The sequence below is a fragment of the Sturnira hondurensis genome, unplaced genomic scaffold (genome assembly GCF_014824575.4).
Source record: "Sturnira hondurensis isolate 20B ecotype Veracruz unplaced genomic scaffold, ASM1482457v3 Scaffold0015793, whole genome shotgun sequence".
NCBI classification, from domain to species: Eukaryota; Metazoa; Chordata; class Mammalia; order Chiroptera; family Phyllostomidae; genus Sturnira; species Sturnira hondurensis.
Genome location: NW_028088424.1, coordinates 917,090 through 931,981, shown reverse-complemented (window position 1 = coordinate 931,981; position 14,892 = coordinate 917,090). Strand labels below are relative to the sequence as shown.

The 14,892-nt window shown below is 39.5% G+C and overlaps 1 pseudogene; it reads right to left on the bottom strand.

Moving 5' to 3' along the window:
• Positions 1–7,309: 7,309 nt before the first annotated feature.
• Positions 7,310–7,716, bottom strand: LOC119000568 (histone H2A.V-like; annotated as a pseudogene).
• Positions 7,717–14,892: the final 7,176 nt, after the last annotated feature.

Genomic DNA, 14,892 nt, shown 5'->3' with positions numbered 1-14,892 from the left:
GAAGATACATACTGAAATATTTGCAGATTAAATGACATGCCTGGCATTTGTTTCCAAATATCTTGGAGACCAGTTGGTAGTGGGTGAGGTTTTGGGTGGAATAAGACTGATTATGTGTTATAAGAAAGCAAAAAAATTAAGTTGTGTTAGTTCATGTGTTCATTTATGTTACTCATGGAGCCCTGACTGGTGTGGCTCAGTGGGTTGGGCATCGTATGTCAAATGAAAAAGTCACCAGTTCTATTCCCAGGCAGGGCACATTCCTGGATTGTGGGCCAGTTCTCCCACTGGGGGTGTGTAAGAGGCAACCAATGTATGTTTCTCTGGCACATCAATGTTTCTCTCCCTCTTGTTCTCCCTCTGTACCCCTCTCTCTAGCAATAAATTAAAAAATCTATTTAAAAAGTAAAAAATGAACAACTGTAAATGGATATGTAGAATGGCTTGTAGGGCACAAGTGACCTTCATTGGGCCTTTCTTTTCTGCTAAGGTGCTTGCATATAACAGACCATTCTCAGTCACCCATCTCCCAGTCTTCTCTGGCCCTTTGAGAGAACAGAAAGTGGTAACTTTGATTAAAGTTGGAACTAATATGTATAGTAGTTGAAGCAGTGCAGTCATTGAAAGAAATACAGATGTATATCTTTGCAAGAAAATGGATATATTTTATCTGTTTTTCAAGGGAAATATTGCCATTTTATTAAGATGATAAATTTAATGTGGATAAACATCTCATAATTTGGTAAACTGAATGTTTTAAAATTAAAAGCTTCATATTTTACATTTAACTGTATGTTTATTTTTATTTTTTTTAGTATTTTAAATATTTTCATTATTTTTAATATATTTTATTGATTATGCTATTACAGTTGTCCCATTTCCCCCCTTCACTCCCCTCCACCCTGCACACTCCCTTCCACCCACATTACCCCCCCCCTTTAGTTCATGTCCATGTGTCATACTTATAAGTTCTTTAGCTTCTACATTTCCCATACTATTCTTACTCTCCCTCTATCTATTTTCTACTTACCTTCTTTGCTACTTATTCTCTGTACCTTTTCCCCCTCTCTCCTCCTCCCACTTCCCTGTTGCTAACCCTCCATGTAATCTCCATTTCTGTGGTTCTGTTCCTGTTCTAGTTGTTTGCTTAGTTTATTTTTGTTTTTGTTTTAGATGTGGTTGTTAATAATTGTGAGTTTGTTGTTATTTTACTGTACATGTTTATTATCTTCTTTTACTTAGATAAGTCCCCTTAACATTTCATATAATAAGTGCTTGGTGATGATGAACTCCTTCAACTTGACCTTATTTGGGAAGCACTTTATTTGTCCTTCCATTCTAAATGAAAGCTTTGCTGGATAGAGTAATCTTGGGTGTAGGTCCTTGCTTTTCATGACTTGGAATACTTTCCAGCCCTTTCTTGCCTGTAAGTCTTTATTGAAGAATCAGCTGACAGTCTGATGGGAACTCCTTTGTAGGTGACTGTCCCCTTATCTCTTGCTGCTTCTAGGATTCTCTCCTTCTTTTTAATCTTGGCCAGTGTAATTATGATGTGCCTTGGAGTGTTCCTCCTTGGGTCCAACTTCTTTGGGATTCTCTGAAGCTTCCTGGACTTCCTGGAAGTGTATTTCTTTTGCCAGATTGGGGAAGCTCTCCTTTATTATTTGTTCAAATAAGTTTTCCACTTATTGTTCTTTCTCTTCCCCTTCTGGTACCCCTATAATTCGAATGTTGGAACGTTTAAAGATGTCCTGGAGGTTCCTAAGCCTCTCTTCATTTTTTTGAATTCTTGTTTCTTCCTTCTGGTCCACTCCATTGATTTGAGTCCCAGTTTCCTTTCCATCACTATTGGTTGCGGTGCATTTCCCTTCATTTCAATTAATTTATCCTTTATATGTTCCTCTAATTCGTGACTAAAATCAACCAGTTCTGTGAACATTCTGATCACCAGTATTTTGAACTGTGCATCTGAGAGATTGGCTATTTCTTGGTCACTTAGAGTTATCGGCTCTGGGGCTTTGAGTTCTTGAGCCATATTTTGGACTGTTCGCACCTGTTATGTATGAGGAGCGGAGCCCTAGGTGTGTTTACCAGGGCAGGGCAATTCAGTTGCTGGGTTGTGATGTTGTATGTGGGGGCAGGGCCAAAGAGGAACAATGGCGGCCCCCTCTGCTGCTTCCTGCTGCTGGGTCCTGCGGGTCCGTCTCACTGCTGGCTCCTTTGCTGGTTTATCTGTGCACAAATGTGTGACCTTGGTCAGCCTGCCACCTTACGCCCTCACTGGGTCTGCCCGTCACCACCCAACACCTGGGATCCGTCCACGACTGCCTGGGCGCCTGGGTTGGGGGATCTTTCCAGGCCAACCCTGCTCTGCTGCTGGCTCTGCCCCTCTTACCGGGTCCAGTTGAACGGTTCATTGCTGTCAGACTTCTGTATAGTTCAATTTTCTGTGTTTTTGGCTGCATTTTTGTTTACTAAACCTTTGTTGTATTCAAACTTGGTTGTGGGAGAAGGCGTAGTGTTTCCACCTATGCCTCCATCTTGGCGGAAGTCCTCAGTTGGTGTTTTGAGGCTTTATTTCCCCACGTGGAACCCTCGGTTGCACAGTCTGTCTTGCTCCCCAGTTTCACCTGGTTTATTTGCATGCGAGTATGGGACGGCTTTGTCCACTAGCCACCACCTGCACACCTGGGGACCACCAGTTGCTGCCTTGCACCTGGGGTTCACCAGCCACTGGTTTTTTTTTTGCCACAACTTCTCTCTGCCTAGCCCCCTGACTTCGCCTCTCCTACTGGTCTGGTTGAATGTGTCTACTTTAGTTCCTTGTTTGTTTCACTTCCATACAGTTCAGTTTTCTGTCAGTACTGTTTTTTTTTGTTTCTAAATTTTTATTGTCCTTATTTTGGTTGTGCAAGGAGGCACAGTGTGTCTACCTACGTTTCCATGTTGGCTGGAAGTCTGTATGTTTATTTTTGTATGTCTAAAAATATGCCTATGATGAAATATTAAAATTATTAAACAAAAGGAGCTTATAAATGATGAAGAAGAGAAAGTTAGGTGTTTCAGAAGAAGATGGAGTTTTGAGCTTCAGAACAAACTGGTTTGTTCTGAACAAGAAGTACCAGAAAGTTATTCTATGCCTAGCTAGCAAAGATTTCAGATGTCACTATAATATACTTAGAGGAGAGCCTGTTAACATTTTGTAAAAAAATTTTTGGTTATGCACTTAAATAATTTTTTAAACAAAAGTCTACTTCTGAAAAGGCTACAATTCCTAATACTTATTGTTATTTGATGGTATGTATTCCCACTGTATCCACACTGGAACAGCTTCTTGTGTTTAGGCATCTATGATATATGCTCTTATCTTTGTCTCTTCTGATAGCTTTTCATATTGGCTTAAACAAATTGAACCCAAAATTCTAAATGAGAAAACTGCACAGATGTCTTTTACAACCAGACTATCTTTGAGGTTTCTTTTTTTTTAAAAAGTATATTTTATTGATTATACCATTACAGTTGTTCTATTCCCCCCCTTCAATCCCTTCCACCTGCACCCTCCCTCCCCCACCATTCTGCCCCCCTTAGTTTATAACCACATGTCTCAAGTTCTTTGGATTCTATATTTCCCCCACTATTCTCGCCCTCCCCCCTATCTATTTTCTACCTACCATCTATGCTATTTTCTGTGCCTTCTCCCCCCTTCTCCCCCTCCCACTCCCCTGTTTCTAACCCTCCATGTGTTCTTCATTTCTATGGTTCCACTCCTGATCTAGCTGTCCTCTTGGTTTGCTTTTGTTTTAGGTGTGGTTGTTAATAACTGTGTGTTTGCTGTCCTTTCACTGTTCATATTTTNCTCAAGCACCAACTTATACCATACACCAAAATAAATTCAAGGTGGATAAAAGACTTAAATATAAGCCATGACACCATTAAAATTCCAGAGGAGAACACTGGCAGGAAAATCTCAGATATTTCATGCAGCAGCATTTTTACTGATATGTCCCCTAGAGCAAGGGACATGCAGGAAAGAATAAACAAATGAGATCTCATCAAAATAAAAAGCTTCTGCATGGCTAAAGAAAACAGTATTAAGATAAAAAGAGAACCAACTCTATGGGAAAACATATTTGCCAATGATACATCAGACAAAGATTTAGTCTCCAAAATATACAAAGAACTCACACAACTCCACTCTAAGAAGACAAGCAACCCAATGAAAAAAATGGGCAAAGAACTTGATTAGACACTTCTCCAAGGAGGACATACAGAGGATCCAGAGACACATGAAAAGATGCTCAATATCGCTAGCTATCAGAGAGATGCAAATTAAAACCACAATAAGATACCACTTTACACCAGTCAGAATGGCCATCATAAACAAAGCAACAAACAACAAATGTTGGAGAGGTTGTGAGAAAAGGGGACCCTAGTTCACTGTTGGTGGGATTGCAGACTGGTACAAGCATTATGGAAAAAAAACATTATGGAATTTTCTAAGAAAACTAAGAATGAATATGCCTTTTGACCCAGCAATTCCACTGTTAGGAGTATATCCTAAGAACCCTGAAACACCAATCCAAAAGAATCTGTGCACCCCAATGTTCATAGCAACANTATTCAAGCTTGGTTGTGGGAGAAGGCACAGTGTTTCCACCTATGCCTCCATCTTGGCGGAAGTCCAAAACACCCTTTAAATGGTATCTTTTTGCAACTGATGTCTCAAAATTCAGAAAACAAATTCTATAAAATATCTTTAGGAAATGGACTGAAGCTAGTAAATCAAGAGTAAAATCTAAGAAAAAATTACTTTTTGAATTATAAGCATTTTATTTATTATTTCTTAAAATTGAGTATAATTGATATGTAACATTAGATTGGTTTCAGATGTACAACATAATGATTCAGTATTCATATATATTGCAAAATATTCTCTAAGAGAAATCATTCTGAGGAAAATAGTGACACATTTATTGGCTTTGGAAAAATTAGAACAATATTGTTACTATACAAAATACCATTTATTGCCTCTCTTTACTTTTTCATGGCCATTTCATCATTTACATAGCTTCAAAACAAACCTCTCTTTTTCATGGTGAGGTATATTTGGATAAAAAATTGTATTTAACTGAGACCATGCCAGAGATGTTGCATTCAAAAATGAATCCTATGGAATTAGGATGAATTTACTATTAGGAAATAAGGACTGCACCTCATATGAGGAAACACTGCCTACAGAATCCTCCCAGAAGACTTACCTTCTCCATGCTCTATGGCTAGTGTAATCTCAGCCTTACTGCTAGTGAAGAATGCTACCCCCAGACAGACCTGAAACACTGGCAGACTTGGGGATCTCAGGGAAGGAGGAACACCCTAGTTATATAGCTACTGCTGGAATCTCGGTTGGTAGAGGCAAACTGGATGCCTTTGTTCCTAGATGTGGAGAGACAAATGGATAACTGCAATTCAAATACTTCTGTAACACTGATATGATCAAAGTATGACCAAGGGCTTTATGAAGCTTCTAGACAGAAGTTAATTTGGCAAGCAATAGTATCATATGGCTTTCATTTTTTTTAAACCACACAATAAGGAAATCTTTGTTTATTAATCAACACCTCTTGTGGCTCCTATGTAAATTAAATTGGCCAAATGGAAAAAACCCACCAAGTTAATGATATAAATAAGAAAATTGCAGAACAAGCCTATATGGTGAACTATTTTTAAGGGGCAGGAACTGGCCAGATGAAAGGGCAAAGCTAGCATGAATGATACTTGCCTGCTGCCATTTTGACTTAGCACATAATTTATCACAGCCATAAAAAAGACAAACAAAACTAATGAAAAATCTCCAAAAAAACACTTGGCATTCTTAAACTAAAAAAAAAGAAAACAGACAGAAAAACCTAGTTTAATACCAGTCTCTAAATGAAGACCTGAGCACTTCTTGCAAGTTGCTAACAACTTAATTCCTGGTTGTTGCAATATGATATCTACAGACTGATGACAACTCTTGAAATATAATTATGTGAGGAACAAAGTACCGGCAACTTTTCATTTTTTTTTCTTTCAAGACCTTCTCTGTTCTTTGTTTGGAGAGCCCAGTTGTTGTCAAGTATGGTATCTCTGGCAAAGTAGTGGAAGTTATAAATTATTTTCTCAGTGGTTTTGTGTCTGAGTTCTTCCTTCACAATTGGTGATTGTTGAAACTGGGTGAGAGGTACTTCAGGTCCTTTTACTCTTCTCTCCAATTTTGTTTACAGTCGTCCCTTGGCATTTGCAGGGGATTAGTTCCTGGACCCCTAGGGACACCAACTCCAAGGATGCTCAAGTCCATTATATAAAATGGCATAGTACTTGCACACAACCTATGTACATCTTCCCATATATGTTAAACCATTTCTAGATTTCTTATAATACCTTATACATTATGAATGCTATGTAAATAATTGTTATACTATATTACTACAAAATAATGACGATAAAAAATCTGTACATGTTCACTACAGAGGCTGCAACTGTAGGCCTAACTACTAACCCAGTTTTGTCATCTTCTGTCAATAAATCAATGTTTTCTGGCAAACCATTTAATTTTTGTGAGTGTTGGTTTCCACATCTTTTATCTGGGGATAATAGAATTTCTGGGTCAATAAAGCATTTAGCACACGACCTGCCACATAGTAAATGCTCAGTAAATCAAATAATTCCGCTATCCTATTCAACAATTCTAAGTGCATGTTTTCATATTCTAACATCTCTGAAATTGGGTTGCATCTCATTATGAATGGCATATCATGGTTAATGGGAAGTTTTTCTTTCTTTAGTGGTATGTATTGACTAAAGTAATGGTGCATACTAGAAATCGATAGCATCTGAAATTCAGTATAATATGGTATCAATCATGGTAAATCTATATTCCCAAATTCTCTTTTAAGATGATTTTGAATATATAACTGATTTAACATTTAAACAATTTCAAAGTATGAGCAAAGTATTTTCAAAATATCACAAATAGAACAGTTTTGAGACAAATTATTTTTTGCAAAAAAAGGTTGATCAATTCCATCTTTGTATAAAACCCATGGGAGAAATCCAGCCGATCAACATACACTTAATTGCTGCCACCTGAAAAGTTTTTTTTAAATCAGACTTCGAGTCTAAGAACGTACAAATGTTTCCTTTACCATATGTACAGTAATTGTCTGCTTTTCCATTTAACTGTTTTTAAAATTCCATTCACCCCTGTTATTTCTTCCAGGCCCACCTGGAAGAGGGTGGGCCAGTTACAGTTCAATGTCCCAGTTACAGTTCAATGATGAGGAGGAAGAGGGCAGTTTTGGTTGTCTCTTTTTTCAATCAGACACTTGTGGATGTGAGGAATCCAACCCCCCCCCCACCACCACCCAGCTATGGTAGCCTTGATTAGAGAATCCAAGTTTTCATCAACACGGATCACAAGCTGCAAATAACGCCGAGTGAATGTCTTTGCTTTGAGATCCTTGAAAGTATTACCTGCCAGCTCCAGCACCTTGGCAGTGAGGTCCTCCAGACTTGCAGCACTGAACACGGCCCTGGTGGCGCCAACCCTTTTGTGGATTCTGTGCGATTCTTCAAATGTCTGTGGATATGGCCCCTGTGGCCTAGGCCTCTTACCCAAGGGTAAGATGCTGCCTTACCCTTGGCCTTCCCAGTATCCTCAGCTTTGCCTCTAGCCATGGTATCCACTGCTCCCATCCTTGCTTTTGTTGAGACGCTGCTGCTTCTGCAGCACCGACAGCCAATGCTGGCATAACTGAAGCCCTTACACCTCTTAACAACCTTTAAACCTCTATGAATGAAAAATAAAAATATATAGGGCTACACACATTATCAAATAGATATTGTTAGTGCTTTTATGCATTGACATTGGGCTTAGTCTGATTTTAACTAGATTACAAACTTGCAGACTACTTTGAGGCAGTGTTCAATTTAGTTTTTTAAACTTATTTATTTACTTATTTATTTATTATCCCCCACCCCAGTCATTCCCCTCCCACCTCAGCCATCCCCGCCAACCACCCTCAATCCTGCCTGCCTTTGGCTTTGTGCATGTTCTTTGATGGCCCTTCTTCTTCTTTCGCTGTTATCCCCTCCCACCTCCCCTCTGGTTACTGTTGGTTGGTTCTTTATTTCCATGTCTCTGGTTCTATTTTGCTTATTTGTTTGTTTTGTTGATTAGGGTCCACTTACGGATGACACCATATGGTATTTTTCTTTCACAGCCTGGCTTATTTCACTAAATACTTTCCATAATACCCTCTAGTTCCACCCATGCTGTTGTGTAGGATAGGGGTCCCTTCTTTCTTTCTGCTGCATAGAATTCCATTGTGTAAATGTACCACAGTTTTTGATCCACTCATTTACTGATGGGCACTTAGGCTGTTTCGAGCAATTGGCTATTGTAAACTGTGCTGCTATGAACATTGGGATGCATAGGTTCTTATGGATTGGTGGTTCAGAGTTCTTAGGGTATAATCCCAGTAGTGAAATTGCCAGGTCAAAAGGCAGTTTCATTTTTAGTTTTCTGAGGAAATTCCATACTGTTTTCCATAGTCTGCATTCCCAACAACAGTGTACTAGGGTTCCCTTTTCTCTACAGTCTTGCCAGCACTTGATCGTTGATTTGTTTATGATGGCCATTCTCACTAGTGTGAAGTGGTATCTCATTGTGGTTTTAATTTGCATCTCTCTGATGGCTAGTGATGTTGAGCATCTTTTCATATGTCTCTGGCCCTCTCTGTGTTCTCCTTGGAGAAATGTCTGTTCAGGAAGCAAAACTCTCATTGTTTGCAGATGACATGATAGTGAACATAGAAAATCCTATAGACCTGGCTGGTGTAGCTCAGCGGATTGAGTTCCAGTGTGTGAACCAAAGGATCACGGTTCAATTCCCAGTCAGGGTACATGCCTGGGTTGCAGGCCAGTTCCCAGCGGGGACACATGAAAGGCAACCGTACATTGATATTTCTCTCCCTCTCTCCTTTCCTTCCCCTCTAAAGATAAATAAGTAAAGTGTTTAAAATAAAAAGAAATGTGTTTTTTTAAAAAAGAAAATCCTACAGAGGCTGTGTTCAATTTGAAAGCCCATGCTACCAGCAGACATGATAAATTATCACGAAGAGAGTGCTGGAGTTGGCTGCCTGGAACCAAGGAAAGTTACCTTTTGTGGTTGTGAAGCTGGTGTTTTTTGGACTTATTAGTTAGGTTAGGTTTCTAGACGTCAAACAGCAATGAAAGGAGCCAGAGTTTCCATATTATTTGCTACACTCAGGGTGAATGTCAAAAATAGACCCCAAAGCTATGGCAACTGAAAAATATTTGTTTTAATCAGTGTTTGGGAAACAAATGCTGGTATTTTGCTTCAGAATTGGCTTCTCCAGCACTGGTATTGGCAGCTCTAGTTAACAATAGAGTCCTACAGCACTTGCCTTGTTTTTAAAAATCCATATGAACTTACTCTGTAAAACCTTTTGGTACATTTGCATATTTTTATTTCCTGGAGATTCCTTTGGATTTGTTTGGCTCTGGTATCATGATTATTTAAAATGTTTTTCCTTGAAATATAAAAAGAAAGAACACACTTGTTACATTTAGTCATATATATTTTAAACAAATAATTATTGATCTGTGTACAAAGCATTTTCTTGGCACTCTGGAAAGATATAAAATAAATCTGATTAGTATTGTTCTCGCGACGTACTTTTAGGACAAGTTATGGTCCAGGCATTGAGCTGGATGTTGGGAAATCAGAGGTGAACATGCAAAGTTCCTGACTTCATATTGCTACATATAATCAAGACAGATAAATACAGAGAAGAGAGAAGGCTTGGTGGAGAAAATTACCTTGAAGCTGGAGTTATAAAGGGCAAATTAGAGTTAGCCAGACAAAGTGGAGTGGAATAGAAGGTGCCTTTTTAGGGAGCGGGAACAGTAAACACCTTTAGAGTTCCTGGGATAGAAAAGAGCTGGTGTCATTCATTTGCAGATCTGGGAACCTGATCCTTCCCAGAGAGTCTCAGAATGGACTGGACTTAGTCTGGAGATGGAGTCACAGGAATCAAGTTGTGGTGGTCTTATACATACACTAGACTAGTAATTTGATAATCTAGGAAGTAATGAAATGAATATTATACAGACCAGAGTGCCCATGACCTAAGTATTTTTCTCTCCATTAATAGCTTTATGTGAGAAGCTTGTTTATACTTATTATCCTGGCATCAGAATGGAGGTTAATTGCATGATTCAGAGCTTCCTGGTCTATGCTTGCTCATGCATGCATCTCTGGAATATGCATGGAGCTACCATTAGGAATAGATTGGCTAAATTTGAGAGCCTTGTCTCTTTTGATGTTACACATTTGTCACTGTGACTTGTTTTCTGTGATTATGTCTTTTCTGTTTTGTGTGTGTATGTATGTGCATGCTGGCCATCCAGGTTATAATAATCATTTCTTTTTTTTATATGTCCAGTTGATGCACACACACACACACACACACACTACCCAAAGCAATCTATAAATTCAATGCAATTTCTATTAAGATTCCAATGACATATTCACAGAACTAGAACAAATATTTCAAAAATTTATATGAACCACAAAAGGCCCCAGATAGCAACAGTGATCCCGAGAAAGAAGAATAAGTTAGAGGAATCACACTACCTAAAATCAAACTGTACTATAAGGCCATAGTAATGAAAACAGCCTGATACTGACATAAAAACAGACATATAGATCAGTGGAACAGAATAGAGCCCAGAAATAAACTCACATCTTTATAGTCAATTAATATTTGGAAGCAGGCACATACAATGGGCTAAAGAAGTTTATTCAATAAATGGTATTGGGAAAATTGGACAGATGTGTGCAGAAAAATGAAACTATACCACCTTCTTATAGCACACAGAAGAATAAATTCAAAATAGAGCAAAGACTTAAATGTTAGACCTGAAACCATAAGAATCCTAGAAGAAAACATAGGCAGCAAAATCTGGGACATTGCTTGTAGCAATTTTTTATTGGCTATATCTCTCCAGACAAAGAAAACAAAAGAAAAAATAAACAGTACTGCATCAAACTAAAAAGTTTTGCACAGGAAAAAAATCATCAACAAAATAAAAATATAACCCACAGAGTGGGAGAACATATTCATTCACTGATACATCTGATGAGGGGTTAATATCCAAAATTTACAAAGCACTTATGAAACTCAACACCAAAAGAACAAGCAACCTAGTAAAAAAATGGGCAAAGGACCTGAATAGACCCTTCTCTAAAGAGGACATTCGGATGGCCAATAGACATATGAAAAGATGCAAATTAAAACCACAATGAGATACCATCTTATACCAGTCAGAATGGCTATCACAAATAAATCAACAAGTGCTGGTGGGAATGTGGAGAAAGGGTGACCTTTTTGCACTGTTGGTGGGAATGTAGACTGGTGCAGCCTCTGTGGAAAGCACTATGCAGATACTTTAAAAAATTAAAAATGGATCTGCGTTTTGACCCAGCAATCCCACTTCTGGGAATATATCTGAAGGTACCCAAACACTAATTCAAAAGAACATAAGCATCCCTATACTCATTTCAGTACCTAATGCATGGCCTGGCATGGAGCAGGAATTGGGTTTTTATGGAACTCAAATAGAAGAGCCTCCTCGAGGAAGGGACGGGCACTGAGGTAGGTGTTGAATGATATCATCACATGTGAAGCTTATTCCTGATGGTGGTTGGGAGCCCAACTTATGCAGCCCTGCAGTTGAGGTTCAAATGCCACCTTCACAGTTCCTAGCAGTATGACCTGGGCAAGAGATGGAATCAATCTGTGCCTCAGTTTCTCTACCTAAAAGATGGGGATAATAATAAGTGCCTGCTTCATAGGGTTGTGGTGAGAATTAAATGAATTAAGTTATGTAAGCTCCAGGAACAGCTCCTTGGCAAATAGATGTGTTGCCCAAGTGTTGGCCATTGTATCTCATCATTGTCATCATCATTCTGTTGATAGTAAGGGCAAGTGCACAGACTGTGGAGGGTCCCTAGGGTCCTCTCTGGGAGTTAAGGACAAGGTGATAGCCCTGGCCAGGTAGCTAAGTTGGTTAAAACATTATCCTGATATACCAAGGTTGCAGGTTCAATCCCCAGTGAGGGCAAATACAAGAATCAATCAACGAATGCATAAGTAAGTGGAACAACAAATCAATGTTTCTTTCTTTCTCTCTCCCTTCCTCTCTTTTAAACATTTTTTTAAAGAATGAGATGATAGGGGACAGCCAGAGAGCCGGGATACAGTCAAAACAGTCACAGGCCAGCATTTTGCAAGTGCCAAGGGTGGAGGAGGTGAAGGGTGGCAGATTGGTGGGCAATTCTGTAAAGGTGTAGGGCCATCTTTGGAAGGAAACTGGGTGTATCTATGTGGTTACTGACTTGCCAGACCTCTAACTCAGCTGAAGTTTGAACAAGGGTCTTTCACCTCTCCCATTCTCTTTCTCTCCTGGCAGGATTGGAGGCATTTAGAAGCAGAGTGAGCCCATAGAGTCACCAGCCCCTTTCTGCCTGCACTTTATCTGCCTCCAGCCTGTGAATGAAATACCTTGGATTGCAGCAGAAGAGGTGGTCTCAACCTGACCAAGGTTGAGAAAGGTGACAGGACCTCTCTAAAGTGACAGAGTTATTAAGCAGTCAAGCCAGAAAGTGACTACATCCCTCTGAGCTTAGGCTTCCTCACCTGGAAATGTGGATGATGAGAACTTACTGGATCATGAGAGTTCAATAAGATTATGGACAGTACTTGGGAGACTTAGTAAAATAAGGCAAGGAGGGTAACTGTAGACACCTGTCTACCGTGAGGACTCACCCTGGTCAATCACATGATTGTCTCCAAATTTGCCTTGCAGCACTGTACATGGGCTGATGTCTGGGTTCTGGGGGCAGTACCTTCAGGTGAGTTTTTCCACATTAAGTATTAGTAAGGTTTCCATAATTTAAAACAAATTTTTAAAAGCAGCCTTTGTTTCTGTTATTGGGTGATTTTTTGCTTAGTATTTAATTTTTAACCTAAGTTGTTCTTTTTCCATAGGCTGATCCTTATTTCAAATGGATTATTCTTAATGTAATGGGAATAGATTTTCCTGTAAATGAAGTATTTCCACAGTTTCTTGCTGATAATGGCCACTGAGTTTGCATGTTGCCTGCAGTCAACCAATAGGTAATGAGTCCGGTATTTATGAATGTCTGGCTGTTGCAGGTATCAATGCAGTGTTTAGCATAGCCATAGGTTACTAGTTGTGATATTAAAAATAGCTAACACAGCCATGACCAGTGTGACTCAGTTGGGTGGGTGTCGTCCCACAAAGTGAAGGGTCACCAGTTCCATTCCCAGTCAGAGCACATGCCTGGGTGGCAGGTTTGGTCCCAAGTCGAGGTACATACAAGAAGCAGCTAATCAATGTTTCTCTCCCTCTTTTTCTTCCTCCCTTCTCCTCTTTTTAAAAACAGATAAAATATTTAAAAAACAGCTAATACTGTATGTCAACTATAATTAAAAATAAATTGAAAAAATAAAAAAATAGCTACATTATTGAGTATATACTGTATGACTAACTTTCACGTTTTCTCTTAATTCTGACAACTCTATCACTTAGATACTATTATTTTCTCCAATTTATAAAGGAAAAGTCTGTGGCTTAGATGGCATGTAGGGCTCTGCCTGTCTCTGCCTGTGGTGGGGCAAAGACTGCAGAGCGGAGTGCATCTTGTCATCTAAGTAATAGATCCACCTGCTTTTGGGGACTCAAGGATGTTGTAAGATCTTTGGGTTCAGCGTACACAGATTGAAGGCCCCTTCCTCTTCCTGAGAGCTCCAAGATCCATAGCTCGCTTCTGTCCATTGGATTAAGGAGGATGGAAAATGCACATGCTTGCCTGGAAGGAAGAAACAATAGACCGATCAGTAAGCATTTTTAAAGCTTCAGCTGCATGCTCAGTCTGGTATGAGGTGCTGTGAGTATCCAGTGAGAAAGAATTTATAATGCAGTTGGATCTACTTAAAATGATGCGAGTGGCTAAGTTAGAGGGAGACAGCTGGACCAAGAAAAATGCACCCCATATTCAAAACTCTACCCTACCTCTGTCCTAGAACCTGAGATTCTAGCATTTGTATGTCTCATCTGGAGATAGATTTCTGAGATTTTCTTATTATCAAACGCATGTCCCTAAAAGGAAAATGCTTATGTTTGAAAAAAGTTTCATAGTCAAATAGTTTGGGAAACAAGAGTAAACAGCTTTCTGTATCCTGCAGGACTTCTTAGAAACTTGACTATTCTAATATGCTTGTCACTCTTAGGAAATTGGGGTCATGTGGGAGGCATATGGAACACTCCCTCAAATGTATTTGGTCACAGAAACCTTTGTTGGAAAAGCACCTCCTATGGCTTGTGGAAGATGGAATTCACTTTGAGAAACACTAGTTTAATTGCTGCAAAGAGCAGGCATTTTGAGGAGATGGATGAACCTAGTGACTCAGGCAGCTGAGTGACTTTCCATCTAGGCCCTGGGGAGGTCAGGCCAGTGAGCACCTGGGTCAGGTTTGCTCCCACACATTGTGGGGAAGGTGCTATTCTAAGTATTGATCTGGGATCATCAGGGGACTTGGTGAGAAAAACAAACTGGTTCCTGAATCTGGACAAGCAGAAGTTTTTTTTTTTTTAATCTTTAGATGGGAAGGGAAGGAGAGAAGGAGAGAAATATCAATGTATGGTTGCCTCTCCTGAGTCCCCTGCTGGGAACTGGCCTTCAACCCAGGCATGTGCCCTGACTGGGAATCAAACCGCGATCATGTGGTTCACAGGCCTGCA